This window comes from Pseudophryne corroboree, chromosome 8 (genome assembly GCF_028390025.1).
Source record: "Pseudophryne corroboree isolate aPseCor3 chromosome 8, aPseCor3.hap2, whole genome shotgun sequence".
Taxonomy (NCBI): domain Eukaryota; kingdom Metazoa; phylum Chordata; class Amphibia; order Anura; family Myobatrachidae; genus Pseudophryne; species Pseudophryne corroboree.
In genome coordinates, this window is record NC_086451.1 from 288,809,504 (window position 1) to 288,828,173 (window position 18,670).

Consider the following 18,670-nt stretch of genomic DNA (forward strand, 5'->3'; position numbering starts at 1 on the left):
AATCTGTAGCACTAACTAGCCTTCTTCAGTATATTTGTGAAATAGTCTGCATTATGCTGTTAGTACATAGCAGGAATGCATAAAATTATGCAGAAACTAGTTTCCACATTAGCATCTTCTCGCTCACATTGGTGGATAAGGTTCTCTCCATTGCTTAGCTTATCTGTATGAAGAAAGTGAATGCTGTGCAACATCAAGTGCTGCAGTTTTTCCATCCAACCTGCCTAGGAAATGTATGGGTCAGCTGGCCAGCATTATTTTACTATGATGAGACTTCTCACTGTTTTTGTCTGTGTATATATGGAGAAGGGGGTTATTCAGGTTTATTAGCAAACCAAAAAAGTTAGCAATTGGCACAACCATGTTGCATTGCAGGTGGGGCAGATGTAACATGTGCAGAGAGAGTTATATTTGGGCGGGGTGTGTTCATACTGAAATCTAAATTGCAGTGTAGAAATAAAGCCGCCAGTATTTATCCTGCACAGAAACATTATAACCCACCCAAATCTAACTGTCTCTGCACATGGTATATCTGCCACACCTGCACTGCAACATGGTTTTGCCGAAATTGCTAACAAACCTGAATAACCCCCTAAAGCTTCCACAGTGATACAAAGTACATGAGTATCACACACGCTATGAGGAATTTGGGGTTTGTGAGCTGGAAAGGGAGTTGAGGAATTATTTACTTTTTTTTTAACTAAAGGCATCTGTACATATTGGGGCAATTCTCCATTTTGCAGAGGACTGTCACAATAAATCGGTCCCCCAGTTCATCGCTAAATCAGATTTTGAATTATATTTTTCTAATATTAGCCAGTGCAAGGCAGGGACAGGTTGTTCGATGGCGGAGGAGCCGAGGATGTTCCAGTGGGCGACAGCCATGCAAAAGAGCTTAAAGTTTTCTGTCCCCCAGGTGAAGATCAAAGAAGACCAAAAGGCCAGAAGCCATAGGAGTGCGGCAGACACGCAAAAGAGCTTAAAGGCTCCCGCTCCCCAGGTTACGGTGCAGTGAAATAAATTATTTAAAACATTTTGTGTTGAGTCTTTATTTTAATATTTCCTTTACATGGGGACTATAGGTACCAGTGTGCCCTTAATGCTGCACCTGCTGTTATTTGTGGTTCTCAAAGTACCAGCACATAGGGCAGGCTTCCTGGAACCTGTAATCAGGGGTGTATCTAGGGGTCCAAGCGCCCCTGGCAAAGTAAGGGACTGGCGCCCCCCCCATTTTTGATCTTCAGAGTCAGGAGACCTATTGCTCGCAATTATTGGGTTCTGACTGATTGTGGTTGAAGATGAAGCTGCACTTTCTTCTATATCAAGTAGTGTAGTAGTATCTTCCTTTGTCAACCATTTTCCTAAGTTACCAGCCAGATTTGAAGCAATCCTTTCTCTTTCCTTTTTCTGTTTCCGAAAGGCACTACCCTTTTTGGGCCCATTTTTGTGCCTATGATGAATATAATCAGGGTATGGGTAATGAAGAAACTCCATATGGATTTTTTTATTTTTTTTTACATTGCCACACAAAACGAACTGTATCCTAGTGATCGACACACAATACAGACTGCTTCCTAGTGACTGCAATACAATCAGCATTCTTGTAATCGCAATGCAATAAAAGAAGACTCCTTGTGATTGTCACATATTACAGAAAATATTCCTGTATCCAATAATACAAAAGGAAGCACAGCCTTGTGAGCATCTTAACAATACATATACCATTTATATGACCACCACACAATAGCAACTCCATCAGCATCTGAAAAATTATTTACCCTTTTAAAATCATTCCATTTCTCATCACCACATCATCAGTTGCATTAAATAGCACCTTGGACACGGATAGTTAACTATTGTTTTAAAAAGTACTTATATACAGTCTATAAACAATTTTGAAACTATGTGACGGTACTGTAATCAGTGGCGGAATTAGCAAGTGGTGGGCCCTGGTGCAATAATATGTTTTGGGCCTCCCCCCTTTAACACACAAAAGATTTAATATATATGTGTCTATACAGGCACACACGTATACCTCACTCTAGGATTTTTTGGGGCAGGGTGCATCAAAGCTAGATTAAGGCTCTGGGATGCCCGGGGCACTAAAGAGCAGAGGGACCCCCATGGACTAAAATAAAAGATTATTTGTGCCAGACAAGGGGGCACAGAATGTCATATACACAGGGGTAGGGGAGAACAGGGTGACACACACACAAAGGCAGCGGGCACACGGTGTCAAACATGGGGGGGGGGGTAGGGGGCACGGGCGACACACAGAGGTGCAGGGGGTGCAAAGTGTATCAAACATAGGGGCAGGGGACACAATGCACCACACACGGGGGAGCACAGAATGTTATACACATAGGAGTAGGGGGGGCACAGGGTAACACACACTCACAAAGGCAGCGGGCATAGGGGGCCACACAACAATGTGGGGGGGGGGTAGATGGTGTCACACACACATAAGACAGGGGGTAGAGGGGCCACACACAGGGGGTTGGGGGGAAGGAGGGCGCAAGGTTTCATATACACACAGGGGTCCACACACCAGGGTGAGGGAAGAAGAGGGGCCACACACCCATAAGGCGGGGGTACATGGGGCCACTCACAGGGGGGTGGGAAGCAGGAGGGCACAGGGCTCTCTGGTCACTCACCGCTCCAGCGAGGGAGGCCCGCAGAGCCAGGCACAGGCTGAAGAGGCCGGTGGCAGGAGGATCAGAGTGCCAGCGCCAATGCAGCACCATGGCACTGCACGATAGTGTGAGGCCGGAATAGAGGACACTCCTGGAACTGTGCCTGTAACTGCTTCACCCCTCCCCCCCACACAGGGCAGCGGCTGGAGGAGGGAGGGTGCCGGGGCCGCTGGGGCGTCTGTACCTGCCAGGTAAATATCTTAACCCTCTACCCTCCAAACTCTCCCTACCAGCAGTCTAACCCTAACTCTTCCCCCCTGCACTGTCTAATGCACCCCCCTTTAGTGCCTAACCTTAACCCTCCCCGCAGCCTAACCAGCACCCCCTTAGTGCTTAACCCTAACCCTCCCTCTCCACGGCCTCCCCCGAACCTGACAGTCGGGATTCCGGCATCAGCATTGTGATCCATGTCGGGATCCCGACTCATCCCAAATGCCAGTATGCTGACCAGATCCCTATTATAAACACTTACCTTTTCCTACTTCTCCCACTTGATTCCCTGGGGACCTTTCTTCCAAGATGTTGCTGCTGCTGTTGTCACCCCTTAAGCTCCTGTTCTCTCCAGGATCCAGGGTTTTAGCCACTCCTGTGTCACTATTACAATAGCCCAGTAGTCATCTCACCACTGGTCACGTAAGGGATGAGATAGGAGAGGGGGAGGGATCAATGGGTGCTGTTGTAAAGTCTGCTCTGTTCTATCGCTGTCAGGAAGGAGGGGGAGGAGCTTGTTTGACATGTGATCCTCTGCTGCTGTGGCACGGAGAAAGCCTCTACAGCCCAGCAAAGAAGGAAAGGTCCCCTGAGGTACAGAGCTGCTGTGTAGCCTACAGCAACAGCTGCTGCTGCTCCACTCTTTATCATACAATATACTGTCAGGCAGCAGGGGATCAGATGCAGCATTGGACAGCCTGTGCTGCCTGTATAATCACAACATACATGCTGCAAGGATTGAGTTTTAGCCATGTGTGAGCTGCCCCCCCCCCCTTCATATCCAAAAGTGCACCCACCCACGGATGGGGGGGTGGAGGAGGAGCAGAGCACACATAGTTAAAACTCAATCCTTGCACTGCAACATGTATTTTGTGATTATACAGCACAGGCTGTCTGATGCTGCATCTGATCCACTTCTGCCTGACAGTGTATTTTATGATAAACAGTGACCCCGGCCCCAGAACAACCCCCCCCCTTCATATCCACAAGTGCACCTACGGATTTTATAATAAAGAGTGCCGGCCCCCGGACATTTCCCCCCCCCCCCTCTCTCCTCGCTGGCAGACACTGACTGCTCTCTGCTGCCCCCTTCTCTCAATCAGCGGCAGCGTTGATGTTTATGAGGAGCAGCTGAGCTGAGCAGAGAGAACTTAGCATTGCTAACGTAACATTCATAACTGAAAGCGGGTGGCACCGCCGGGCGGCGCCCCCCCGCTGGGCAGCGCCCCTGGCGAGTGCCATCCTCGCCAAACAATAGATACGCCCCTGCCTGTAATCGCACTGCAAAGGACAGTGGGGTAAATTTACTAAGCCTTGGATGTAGATAAAGTACCACCCAATCAGCTCCTGTTATTTTTCAAACCTAGCCTGTGACATGGCAATTAGAAGCTGAGTGGTTGGTACTTTATCTCCATCCAAGGCTTAGTAAATAGACCCCCAAATTACTTATTACACTTTCACAAGCTATTGGATGTGCAGGGGATAGCTCCAGCCTTTAGCTCAGCCCTGGGGCACACTAGAGAGGGGTGAACCCCTTTATTGGAGAGGTGTCCACTTCCCCAGGAAGCCCCTATATTGGCTGACAAGTTTGGGGTTAATACTTTGACCGGGGTGGCCCCCTAAAGAGTGTGGCTTTACCCCCCTGCTAGTGGAGCTCTGTGCTGGTTCGTCAAAAACACGGGACCCCTACACATTTTTATTTCCAGTATTTTTTTAACTGGGGCTGGTTAAGCTTTTTTTTTTGGGGGGGGGAGGGGGGGGGGGGACCATTTTCTCTAATGTTGAACGGAAGGGTTCCTTGTGGCGGTAATGTTATGAAGTTCAAAAATAGAAGGGGAGCAGCAGGAAGTCCTAGTAGTAATGCCCAGTATTTGAGTTTTCTACATGTGTCTAGTAAAATTAGGATTTTAATTACCTACCGGTAAATCCTTTTCTCGTAGTCCATAGAGGATGCTGGGGTCCACATTAGTACCATGGGGTATAGACTGATCCACTAGGAGCCATTGGCACTTTAAGAGTTTGAGAGTGTGGGCTGGCTCCTCCCTCTATGCCCCTCTTACCAGACTCAGTCTAGAAACTGCCTGAAGAGACGGACAACTTCGAGAGAAGGATTTTACACAGATAGTGGCGAGATCCACACCAGCTCACACATACAAGGCAAACCAAGTGAACAAGCTTGAAAACTCAGCAACGGCTGAACAAGATTACTTTATCAAGTAACAAAACAGTACTTAACCAAGAACTAGGCAGTACTGAACTAAGTAACCACTGCAGGATCACGAAGCGCTGGGCGGGCGCCTAGCATCCTCTACGGACTACGAGAAAAGGATTTACCAGTAGGGAATTAAAATCCTATTTTCTCTTACGTCCTAGAGGAAGCTGGGGTCCACATTAGTACCATGGGGATGTACCAAAGCTCCCAGAACGGGAGGGAGAGCGTGGAGGCTCCTGCAGAACTAATTAACTGACCTTCAGATCATCAGAGGCCAAAGTATCGAACTTGTAGAACTTAGCAAACGTGTTCGACCCAGACCAAGTAGCCACTCGGCAAAGCTGTAAAGCCGAGACACCCCGGGCAGCCGCCCAGGAAGAACCCACCTTACGAGTAGAGTGGGCCTTAACAGAGGTAGGACACGGCAATCATGCCGTAGAATATGCATGCTGTATAGTGAACCTGATCCAGCGAGAGATCGTCTGCTTAGAAGCAGGACACCCAAGTTTCTTGGGATCATACAGGACAAACAGAGAGTCCGATTTTCTGTGACGAGCAGTCCTCTTCACATAGACTTTCAGAGCACTTACAACATCCAAGGACTTTGATGAAATTGAGGAGTCAGTAGCAACTGGCACAACAATAAGTTGGTTGATATGAAATGCCGACACAACCTTCGGAAGGAACTGCTGACGTGTCCGGAGCTCAACTCTATCTTCATGGAAGATCAAGTAGGTGCTCTTACAAGACAAAGCCCCCAACTCCGACACACATCTAGCAGAAACTAAGGCCAACAAAGTGACAGCCTTCCACGTGAGAAACTTGACCTTAACCTCCGGTAGAGGTTCGAACTAATCCGACTGGAGGAACTGTAACACCGCGTTTAGCTCCCAGGGCGCCGTAGGCGGCACAAAGGGAGGCTGGATGTGCAGAATCCCTTTCAAGAAAGTCTGAACCTCAGGGAGGGAAGCCAATTGTTTCTGGAAGAAAATGGATAGGGCCAAAATCTGGACCTTTACGGATCCCAACCTCAGGCCCATATCCACACCTGCTTGCAGGAGGAGGAGAAATCATCCCAATTGAAACTCCACCGTAGGAAACTTCGTGGACTCACACAAAGATACATATTTTTTCCAAATAAGATGGTAATGTTTAGACATTACTCCTTTCCTAGCCTGTATTAGGGTAGGAATAACCTTGTTCGGAATGCCCTTCCGAGCTAATATCTGGCGTTCAACCTCCATGCCGTCAAACGTAGCCGCCGTAAGTCTTGATAAGCGAACGGCCCCTGCTGCAGCAGGTCCTCCCGAAGAGGAAGAGGCCTCGGCTCTTCCAGCAGTAGATCCAGAAGATCCGCGTACCAAGCCCTTCTTGGCCAGTCTGGAGCAATGAGGATTGCTTGAACTCTTGTTCTCCTTATGAGTTTTAGAACTCTTGGAATGAGTGGAAGTGGAGGAAACACGTACATCAACTGGCACACCCACGGAGTCACTAAGGCGTCCACTGCCACAGCTTGCGGGTTCCTTGACCTGGAACAATACCTCCGAGGCTTCTTGTTGAGATGAGAGGCCATCATGTCTATTTGAGGTACACCCCAAAGATTTGTTACCTCCGTGAACACCTCCGGATGGAGTCCCCACTCTCCTGGATGGAGATCGTGTCTGCTGAGGAAGTCCGCTTCCCAGTTGTCTTTTCCCAGAATGAAGATTGCAGACAGCGCCACCATGTGCTTTTCTGCCCAGAGGATGATTCTTGTTACCTCTGACATTGCAGCTCTGCTCTTCGTTCCGCCCTGTCGGTTTATGTAGGCCACCGTCGTTACATTGTCCGACTGCACTTGAATGGCTCAATCCCACAGAAGATGAGCCGCTTGGAGAAGACCGTTGTAGCATGTTTATTTGAAGACTGGATTCCAGGCTTGACCACCTTCCTTGGAAGGTTTCCCCCTGAGTGACTCGGAGACTTGCATCCGTGGTAAGAAGGACCCAGTCCTGAAACCTGAACCTGCGGCCCTCCAGAAGGTGAGGGATTTGCAGCCACCAGAGGAGTGAAATTCTGACTTTCAGCGACAGATGTATCCTCTGGTGCATGTGTAGGTGAGAACCCGACCATTTGTCTAGGAGATCCAGTTGGAAGGGTCGAGCATGAAACCTTCCGTACTGTAGAGCCTCATAGGAGGCAACCATCTTCCCCAGAAGGCGAATGCACTGATGAACCTATACCCGGGATGGCTTCAGGACATCCTGGACCATTGTTTGAATCACCAACGCTTTCTCCTCCGGCAGAAACACCCTCTGCACTTCCGTGTCGAGGATCCCCAGAAAAGACAATCTCCTTGCCGGCTCCATATGTGACTTTGGAAGGTTCAGGATCCAACCGTGTTCCCTGAGCAGATGAGTCGTGAGAACAATGGACTGCAACAACGCCTTTAGCAGCAGATCGTCCAGATATGTGATTATGTTCACCCCCTGTCTGCGGAGGAGAACCATCATCTCGGCCATCACCTTGGTGAACATCCTCGGTGCTGTGGAGAGGCCGAATGGCAGTGCCTGAAATTGATAGTGACTGTCTAACAGTGCAAATCTGAGATAAGCCCGGTGTGATGGCCCAATCGGAATGTGGAGGTACGCATCCTTGATATCCATGGATACCAGGAATTCTCCCTCTAGACCTGAAATCACTGGTCTGACAGACTCCATTTTGAATTTGAACACCCTCAGGTAAGGGTTCAACGATTTCAAGTTCAAAATTGGTCTGACCGAACCATCTGGTTTCGGTACCACGAAAAGGTTTGAATAATAACTCTTGTTTTGCATATGAGGTGGAACTGGGACAATGACCTGTGACTTTTCCAATTTTAGGATGGCTTCCCGTAGCGCACTGTCTGTCAGCAAAGCTGGCAAGCCTGATTTGAAGAATTGGTGAGGCAGGAGTTCTTGAAACTCCAGTCTGTACCCCTGGGACACAATATGCTGTACCCGGGGATCCAGGCCGGACGACACCGAGACGTGTCTGAAACATCTGAGTCTCGCACCCACCAGCCCGTCCTCCAGGCTGTGCGGTCCACCGTCATGCTGAGGATTTTTGAGGAACCAGAAGCAGGTTTCTGGTCCTGGAAGCCTGCGGGTGCAGGCTTTTTGGATTTTGCATGACCACCTCTAAAGAAAGTGGTAGGAGGCTTGGACTTTTTTGCCTTAGCGGTCCGAAAGGTATGCGACACAGCTGAAGAAAATGGTTTCTTCGTAGAAGGTGTAGCAGAGGGAAGGAAAGGTGACTTACCCGCGGTTGCTGTGGAAATCCACGCATCCAACGCTTCCCCAAAAAGAAAAAAATTACCAAGGTAATAGGTTCGGCGCTTATGAGGTGTGGTGCTTCTCGTTAAGCGGCTGTAAAAAGGGGGGTAGTTAGCCCCTGAAAGCAACAAAAAAGAATACAATATACAGCGCTTGGAAAAAACTGGATATGGAAAAAAACAATTGAATTTTATTTAGTAAATTATATTGCAGAAATTAGTTAAAAATTCATAGATGTACATCAATTAAAAAATAAAATAAAAATAATATACACTGTTAGTATAAAATTAGTGGGCAAGCACAGCACAGCAGAATGGTTTGGTATATTACCATATGAGAGGTTGAGAAGTCAATTGGTGCATATACTCCTAGGAACTTATGCCACAGTCCTGGGGGCAATTTTACAATGCAGGCAGATGTAAGTCCACAAATTTCTTTAGGAACAGACCTTATGCTTTGTTCCGAGCAGCAGCTCAGTCCTATTGGTCGCTTGGTCTCCTTTCTCTGTAGTGGATATCTGTCAATTCCCCATTTAGGCAGGTAAATGGACTTCCAGGCTTGTTCCAGGTGTTTGGCAATTGGAGTCTGTATGCCCAACCTCTCCAGACCAACGCGTTTCACTGTAACAACAGCTTTCTCAAGGTGTAGGTGTTTGCTGTGGAAATGCCCTTTTTAAAGGCTGTTTATAAATCTGTCGCCCCCCCGATTGGTTGGTGCTATGTGTTCTAATCCGACAAGTCTTAAAGAACTGGGATCTTTTTTATGGTGATGTAAAAAGTGTCTTGATACACTATGTTTTGTTAATCCGTTAGTAATATTTCTGCGATGTTCCATAAATCTGGATTTTAGAGCTCTGGTTGTTCTGCCCACATATTTTAGATTACATCCACATTCTAGCAGATACACCACCCATGTTGTATTGCAGTTAATGAAGCTGGAAATATTTATATGTTTTTCTTTTGCTATTGTGTTCACCATTTTAGTTCTATTACATACATAAGAACATGTCGTGCACCTATTGCCTCCACATTTATAGAAGCCATTAGGTTTTGTGGTTAACCAGTTTTTTTCGGGCTTTTTATCCATATCGGCTGATACATGTTTTAGTTGACTAGGAGCTAATATAGTTTTCAGGGACCTATTTTTTCTAAAAATAAAGTCTGGTTGTGTAGGGAGAACACTTCCCAAGATGGGGTCATTTTGAAGCATATGGTAATTTTGTTTTATTATTTTTTTGATATTATTGGACTTACTATTGAATTTAGATATAAAAGCTAGGTCACCTTTATTCGACTTAGTTTTCTCTTTTGGACGGAGAAGAGTATCTCTTTCTATCTTCTCTACTTCAGAGATAGCTTTATCTAAAATATATTGAGGATAATCTCTATCCTTAAAGGATTCCATTAATTTAGTCGCCTGCATTTGGAATGATTTTGTCGAGGAACAATTCCTTTTAACTCTTAGTAATTGTCCTTTAGGAATATTATTTTTCCAGGAGGGATAGTGGGCACTCTTATAGTTTAGGTATGAATTGTGGCCTACATCCTTTGTGTAGTTGGAAGTGTGTATATGGTTATCAATTATTTCTAGAGTGATATCCAAAAAATTAATCTTTGAAGTGCTAAAATTAGAAGTGAAGGTTAAATTAAATGTGTTGGTATTAAGAGATTTAACTAAATCGGTAAATGTGTCATAATCCCCATCCCAAATAAAGAACAGGTCATCGATGTACCGCCCATAGAGGACGAGATGCCCGCCGAGCTCGCCTCCCCAAACGAGGGCCTCTTCAAGCTGCCCTACATAGAGGTTGGCGTAGCTCGGCGCGAATCTCGTCCCCATGGCGGTCCCCATCGTTTGACGGTAAAACGTGTCAGAAAAAAGAAAATAATTGTGAGAAAGAATAAATGTGATAGACTCTAAAATAAATTGTTGATGTCTCTCGGAAAGGTCTCCATCTGCTGCTAATATTTGACCAATCATCTGTACTCCCAATTCGTGAGGTATGTTGGTATATAGGCTTGAAACATCTAGAGTGGCAAAAGCATATGTCGGTTTCCAAGCAACACCTTGGATGAGTTCTAAAAAATGCATCGTGTCTCTTATGTGAGACCTTAATCGAGAGACATGTGGCTGAAGGTGGCTATCTACATATGCTGAAAGTGATGAGGTGAGGGAGTGAATGCCAGAAATAATAGGGCGCCCGGGAGGTGCAGTGAGGGACTTATGAATTTTTGGTAAGTGGTAATATATTGGAATTGTGGGGTACAAAGGAAATAAAAATTTGTGCTCTTCCTTGGATATCACTCTATCTTCAAGTGCCCCTTGTAATAAATGGTGAAGTTCTTTATGATAAAGGGGGGTGGGGTCGCCACGTGACCAGGAAATCACTCACTGGCCACCAATGATTGGTTGTTCATGCGTTCCATTTATAGGAAACGACCATAATGATCACGTGATCGGACTTAGAAACAGGAAGTGTGCACCTTCTTTTATTTATCTTTTTTCTATTCTTTGCAATAAATATATGTCAAAATTAATTTATATACACATATACATTTGTCTTCTATAATAATGAATATTTTAAACTGGATATGGTATTGTTTTAATGCTTTTTAGTGATGTTAAAATTATCATCAGCTGTCAGTAATGGGCAATCAGCACAGCCTTTAAAAAGGGCATTTCCACAGCAAACACCTACACCTTGAGAAAGCTGTTGTTACAGTGAAACGCGTTGGTCTGGAGAGGTTGGGCATACAGACTCCAATTGCCAAACACCTGGAACAAGCCTGGAAGTCCATTTACCTGCCTAAATGGGGAATTGACAGATATCCACTACAGAGAAAGGAGACCAAGCGACCAATAGGACTGAGCTGCTGCTCGGAACAAAGCATAAGGTCTGTTCCTAAAGAAATTTGTGGACTTACATCTGCCTGCATTGTAAAATTGCCCCCAGGACTGTGGCATAAGTTCCTAGGAGTATATGCACCAATTGACTTCTCAACCTCTCATATGGTAATATACCAAACCATTCTGCTGTGCTGTGCTTGCCCACTAATTTTATACTAACAGTGTATATTATTTTTATTTTATTTTTTAATTGATGTACATCTATGAATTTTTAACTAATTTCTGCAATATAATTTACTAAATAAAATTCAATTGTTTTTTTCCATATCCAGTTTTTTCCAAGCGCTGTATATTGTATTCTTTTTTGTTGCTTCCCCAAAAAGAGCCTGACCTGTGTAGGGTTGGTTCTCCACACTTCTCCTGTATTCTGCATCTGCAGACCATTGGCGTAGCCAGAGTCCCCTGCGAGCTGAGACTGACATGGAAGATATCCGTGCAGTCAGTGTACACAGGTCCTTCATGGATTCCACCATGAACCACGCAGAATCCTGTATGTTACGTAGAAACAATTCAATGTCACTTCTATCCATTGTATCCAAATCCTCTAGTAATGTGCCTGACCACTTTACTATGGCTTTAGAAATCCATGCACAGGCAATAGTGGGCCTTAACGCCACTCCTGAAGCAGTGTCTATGGATTTGAGCGTAGTGTCAATATTACAAACAGACGGTTCTTTTAACGCGGTAGATCCGGGGACAGGTAAAACCACCTTTTTAGACAGTCTGGAGACAGATGCGTCAACTATGGGTGGGTTTTCCCATTTTTTTCCTATCCTTCTCAGGGAACGGAAAAGCAACCTGGACCCTTTTTGGGATCTGGAATTTTTTCTCCGGGTTTTCCCAGGAATTTTCAAATACAGCGTTTAATTCTATTGACGCAGGGAAGGTTAGCGAGGCTTTCTTATTGTCAGTGAAGTAAGCCTCCTCAACCTGCTCAGGTGGCGTGCCATTAATGTTTAACACATCTCTAATGGCCTCAATCATGAGCTGCGCCCCCTTTGCAAGGGATGCCGCTGCCCTCAGCACGTCCCCATCATTGTCTGCTGTATCAGAGTCGGTATCCGTGTCATCTTGCATAATCTGGGCAAGTGCACGTTTCTGTGGGAACATACTAGGGGATTTTGCAGGAATAGGAACAGAACCTGACCAAACTACCATAGACTTCTTTAACAACTGAGTTTCAGTCTCAGTATGAGCTACCCTGGTAGAGATCTGAGAGATCATCCCCTTACTAGAGGACAACCACTCAGGCTCCTTAATTGGGATCTGAGACAAAACATTACATTCCTGTGTACATGGAATGGATTTCTCCTGAGAGGACACATCCTCTGCAGCATATGACACAGAGTCCCTAGACATGGCTATGTGAGACAACACACACACACACACACACACACACACACACACACACACACACACACACACGTCAGACACAGTTTCCCCCCAAAAGTATGCCATAGAGAGACACAGATTGGAGCCAACCGCACACAGCGCTTACTGAGGTAAATATAATACAACTACCTAGCGCTTACTGTGTACCTTAATAGACTACACAGTATTTACACAGCCTCCCCCCCTTCTACAACCCCCTGGTACCGCACAGGATAGCTGGAGTTGCTTGGAGGGACAGCTCTCCCTGTCAGCGTGTCTGTATAGGATCTGCAGGCAGGAAAATGGCGCTGAACGCTGCTGGGTCCGCTCTGAGAAGCTCCACCCCCTGAACATAGCGCTGTTTCCTGCTCTTCCATTCTTTATACTGGCATGAGGATTTCTGCTGGCAGTGTAACAGAGGTCCCTGACAGGCTTGCTGATCGGTGTAGGGTATAGGCGCTGGGTCAGGGCGCCCCTCACAGCACTGCTCTATGTACCGCTGAGCTTCCGGAGTGTAGTTAATACTGCGCTCCCACCCTGTTGCCGCCATCTTCACACCGGCGCCCCGCATCCTGAGGGGGCCGGTGACTCACTCGCCACCGGAATCTTCTGGCTGTTAGGGGGTGGCGGCATGCTGCGGGAGTGAGCGGTCGCCTAGGGGCGGCTAACGATCACCCTCAGGAGCTAATGTCCTGTCAGCGGAGATAGTGGCTCAAAACCCCTCAGGGCGAACACTACTCCCTCCCCTAAGTCCCACGAAGCAGGGAGGCTGTTGAAGTGTTAGAAAAATAATAAAATTAAAGAAGCTCTAGGAGCTCCCCTAGCTGGGACCGGCTCCTCCGGGTACATTTTCTAAACTGAGTCTGGTAGGAGGGGCATAGAGGGAGGAGCCAGTCCACACTCTCAAACTCTTAAAAGTGCCAGTGGCTCCTAGTGGACCAGTCTATACCCCATGGCACTAATATGGACCCCAGCATCCTCTAGGACGCAAGAGTAAGGTACAATATGGGTAAAGGTAGATGGATTGGGGGGGGGGGGGGGGGAATCACAATCTGTGAAACAAATTGTGATGGGTTATTGGGGCCTTGCTTTAAAACATTTCATTTGAGAAATAATGTACAGTGAACAGAGCTGCTAGATATTTCCTGCACACAACTATAAGCACTACTGCTACAGATGTGTCTTCAGATCTAGCCTCAATACACCATGCAGCGCAAGATGCCTGACACACGTGAGCAGCAAAGCCCCGTACAACACTGCTACATCAGGAGTCTTTTTGCTGATGTGATGCGACTAAGACGATCCAGGAGACTGTTGATTAATTTAAAATGTGACATCTGTGTCTCAAAGTGTGACAAAGTCAACACACCAGAACCTGCCATGGAAAGAGGCCACAGCATCGTAGCGCTTACTATACAGTATCTCAGCAACTCAGTCGCACACAAAACTAGAAGTGTTGCATGCACAATTAATCAGCAGTCTCCTGGTGAGTCCAAGCTGCAACGCAACTGAAGGACCATTTTCAGCCTTCCTGGGCGATATCATGTGTGACTTCGCTCAGTGTGTCTGTAATGGACGATGAACATCGTTACTGTCCACCTGCGTCAGCTGTGCATGCATCTCAATTTGGACTTAGCATCCAAAACTGTATGCACAGCCTTGCCACAGAATGACATCACTGTACGATATGGTTTGCAACATCGTACAGTATGTATGCACTATGTCGGCGACCCGGCAGGGGAACACTAGGCAATATTGATCTTGGAGCGAATCGTCTAGTGTGTACACTCTTTAAGACATTTTTGGCAAAAAAATAAAAACTCAAAAGAGATGCCCCACCACTAGCAGAATTTCAGGGGACAGAGGGCTGTTTGGCATGACTGCAGCAATGATGTATGAGGACACATCTGTATCTAGTGTGAATAACATGCAATATCTAGTTGAATCATTACCCAAAGACCTATACTGGAAAGATGTGGATATAATAGTTATGGTCTAGATCAGTGGTTCCCAAACTCAGTCCTCGAGTAGCACTAACAGTCCAGGTTTTCCAGGCCACCCGGCAAGTGCACTGTGTATCACCAACTGTCACATTAGAAAAATCCACAGGTGATCTGGAAAACTTAAACTGTTAGTGCTCCTTGAGGACAGCGTTTTGGAACCACTGGTCTAGATGTAAAAGGTGTTACTGCTCAAACAATATACAAATCCATTAAAGGACAATGGCATTGGGGAATATGTAATAGGATCAGAGTTTGCCGGAGGCGTGGGATGTGGCAGAGAATGACCGGATTTTTAAAATGGCAGTCATTTACAAGGCAAAACCAACCTTGACCCTATAACATATATGCAATTGCGGTCGAATTCATAAAAATGTCGAAAAACGGGGCATTTTCGAAAAAAAAAAAAAAACATGTCGAATTGGATTCGACAATGCAATACAGTACTTTTCGTCAAAATACCTGCAGTTTCAGATTCGCCTTTTTGCAAATCGACATTTTCAAAATTCGACATGTCTGCAATGGTCAAAATGCGGCTTTTCGACAAAAGTATATTCAATTGAAGAATGTCGATTCGACAACAGTGCTTTTCGACAGTCATTTCGTCAATTTCAGTCCGCCTCATTTTGCTGGCGGGATCTAATAAAAATGTTAAAAAAAGTTTTTTGTGTTTTTTTTATTGCTAATTGCATATCTATTTATATTAGAAGGGATTATGTACTTGGTTTGTCTATTAGGAGCCACAAGTATTATTTATATACACTGCTCAAAAAAATAAAGGGAACACTTAAATAACACAATGTAACTCCAAGTCAATCACACTTCTGTGAAATCAAACTGTCCACTTAGGAAGCAACACTGATTGACAATCAATTTCACATGCCATTGTGCAAATGGAGTAGACAACAGGTGGAAATTATAGGCAATTAGCAAGACACCCCCAATAAAGGAGTTGTTCTGCAGGTGGTGACCACAGACCACTTCTCAGCTCCTATGCTTTCTGGCTGATGTTTTGGTCACTTTTGAAAGCTGGCGGTGCTTTCACTCTAGTGGTAGCATGAGACGGAGTCTACAACCCACACAAGTGGCTCAGGTAGTGCAGCTCATCCAGGATGGCACATCAATGCGAGCTGTGGCAAGAAGGTTTGCTGTGTCTGTCAGCGTAGTGTCCAGAGTATGGAGGCGCTACCAGGAGACAGGCCAGTACATTAGGAGATGTGGAGGAGGCCGTAGGAGAGCAACAACCCAGCAGCAGGACCGCTACCTCCACCTTTGTGCAAGGAGGAACAGAAGGAGCACTGCCAGAGCCCTGCAAAATGACCTCCAGCAAGCCACAAATGTGCATGTGTCTACTCAAACGATCAGAAACAGACTCCATGAGGGCCCGACGTCCACAGGTGGGGGTTGTGCTTACAGCCCAACACCGTGCAGGACGTTTGGCATTTGCCAGAGAACACCAAGATTGGCAAATTCGCCACTGGCGCCCTGTGCTCTTCACAGATGAAAGCAGGTTCTCACTGAGCACATGTGACAGACGTGACAGAGTCTGGAGACGCCAAGGAGAACGTTCTGCTGCCTGCAACATCCTCCAGCATGACCGGTTTGGCAGTGGGTCAGTAATGGTGTGGGGTGGCATTTCTTTGGGGGGCCGCACAGCCCTCCATGTGCTCACCAGAGGTAGCCTGACTGCCATTAGGTACCGAGATGAGATCCTCAGACCCCTTGTGAGATCATATGCTGGTGCGGTTGGCCCTGGGTTCCTCCTAATGCAAGACAATGCTAGACCTCATGTGGCTGGAGTGTGTCAGCAGTTCCTGCAAGATGAAGGCATTGATGCTATGGACTGGCCCGCCCGTTCTCCAGACCTGAATCCATTGAGCACATCTGGGACATCATGTCTTGCTCCATCCACCAACGCTACGTTGCACCACAGACTGTCCAGGAGTTGGCGGATGCTTTAGTCCAGGTCTGGGAGGAGATCCCTCAGGAGACCATCCGCCACCTCATCAGGAGCATGCCCAGGCATTGTAGGGAGGTCGTACATGCACGTGGAGGCCACACACACTACTGAGCCTTATTTTGACTTGTTTTAAGGACATTACATCAAAGTTGGATCAGCCTGTAGTGTGTTTTTCCACTTTAATTTTGAGTGTGACTCCAAATCCAGACCTCCATGGGTTAATAACTTTGATTTCCATTGATCATTTTTGTGTGATTTTGTCAGCACATTCAACTATGTAAAGAACAAAGTATTTAATAAGAATATTTCATTCATTCAGATCTAGGATGTGTTGTTTAAGTGTTCCCTTTATTTTTTTGAGCAGTGTATTTTTGAAAACAATATTTTATTTTTTTACTGACTGAAATAATATGGAGAGATCATAGCATGTTTTTCGGTGGGAATGGGTTAAAAATCGTGAAAAAAAAATGCGTGGGGTTCCCCCTCCTAAGCATAACCAGCCTCGGGCTCTTTGAGCCGGTCCTGGTTGTAATAATACGGGGGAAAAAATGACAGGGGATCCCCCATATTTTCACAACCAGGTCCGGTCCTGGTGCAAAAAATACGGGGGGCAAAAGACGTAGGGGTCCCCCGTATTTTTCACACCAGCATCGGGCTCCACTAGCTGGAGAGATAATGCCACAGCCGGGGCACACTTTTATACCGGTCCCTGCAGCCGTGGCATTAAATCCCCAACTAGTCACCCCTGTCCAGGGCTGCGGATGGGAGGCTGATAGCCAAGTGACAAAATAAAGAGTATTGTCTTTGACCGCGAGTAACCTCACCGCTGACCACAAAGTTCCCACCATTGAAGATAATGGAGCAGCATAGTGCTATGCGCCGTCTGACTGCTCAGATCAGCTCAATCAGGACAGTGCCACGACGTGGCGCTCGCTGATTGGCTGAAGGGACCCTCTGTGACAGGAGTCACAGGGGGTTCCGGCATCCGGGGAAAGGGGTCCCATGTGTAAACATGGGACCCCTTTCAGTGCGTGGTCCGGGTTTTGCGTTTTATTTTTTTTTAAAGTACGTGGATTACAAAAAAGAAGAGGACAGATCTACACTGGATTTTGGTGAATATAATTTTATTTTCAGGTACCCCGTGGATTCTACTTGGAGAAGTGGACCGAGTCGGCGTGTGAACATAGGTAAAGTATGTGTGTGTCGGCGTGCATGTATGTAAATTACTATCACAGTGTCTGTGTACTGTTTTTATTTGGGTATTTTTTTTGCAGTAAAACTACAGGTACCAGCGGGCCTGTTTCCCCCCGCATGCTGGTACTTGTGGTTCTCCAAGTACCAGCTCGTGGGGGAGGCTTGCTGGGACTTGTAGTTCTGCTACAAAAACCAGTACTCTTTATTTTGTCACTTGGCTATCAGCCTCCTATCCGCAGCCCTTGGATGGGGGGGGGGGGGGGGGGGGACAGCCTCGGGCTTCACCCCTGGCCCTTGGGTGGCTGGAGAGGCGGGGGAACCCCTTGATTTAAGGGGTCCCCACTCCTCCAGGGTACCCCGGCCAGGGGTGACTAGTTGGGGGATTTAATGCCACGGCCGCAGGAACCGATATAAAAGTGTCCCCCGGCTGTGGCATTATCTCTCCAGCTAGTGAAGCCCTACGTCTTTTGTCCCCCGTATTTTTTGCACCAGGACCGGACGCAGAGCCCGGTGCTGGTTGTGAAAATACAGGGATCCCCTGTCATTTCTTCCCCCCCCCCCCCCCCCGTATTTTTACAACCAGGACCGGCTCAAAGAACCCGAGGCTGGTTTTGCTTAGGAAGGGGGGACCCCACGCATTTTTTTCAGGATTTTTTTTTACACACTTTTGTGCCGTCCATGAAGTCGAATCCAGGACGCACACTATCGTCAATTGGTCCGTTTTTCGACAGCGGGACTGTCGAATCCGTTTTTTATTGAATATGTCGAATTCCGGTCCAGGCAGGAGGGTATGTGACTGTCGAAATTAAAAACGGACGAATTCCAGCCGG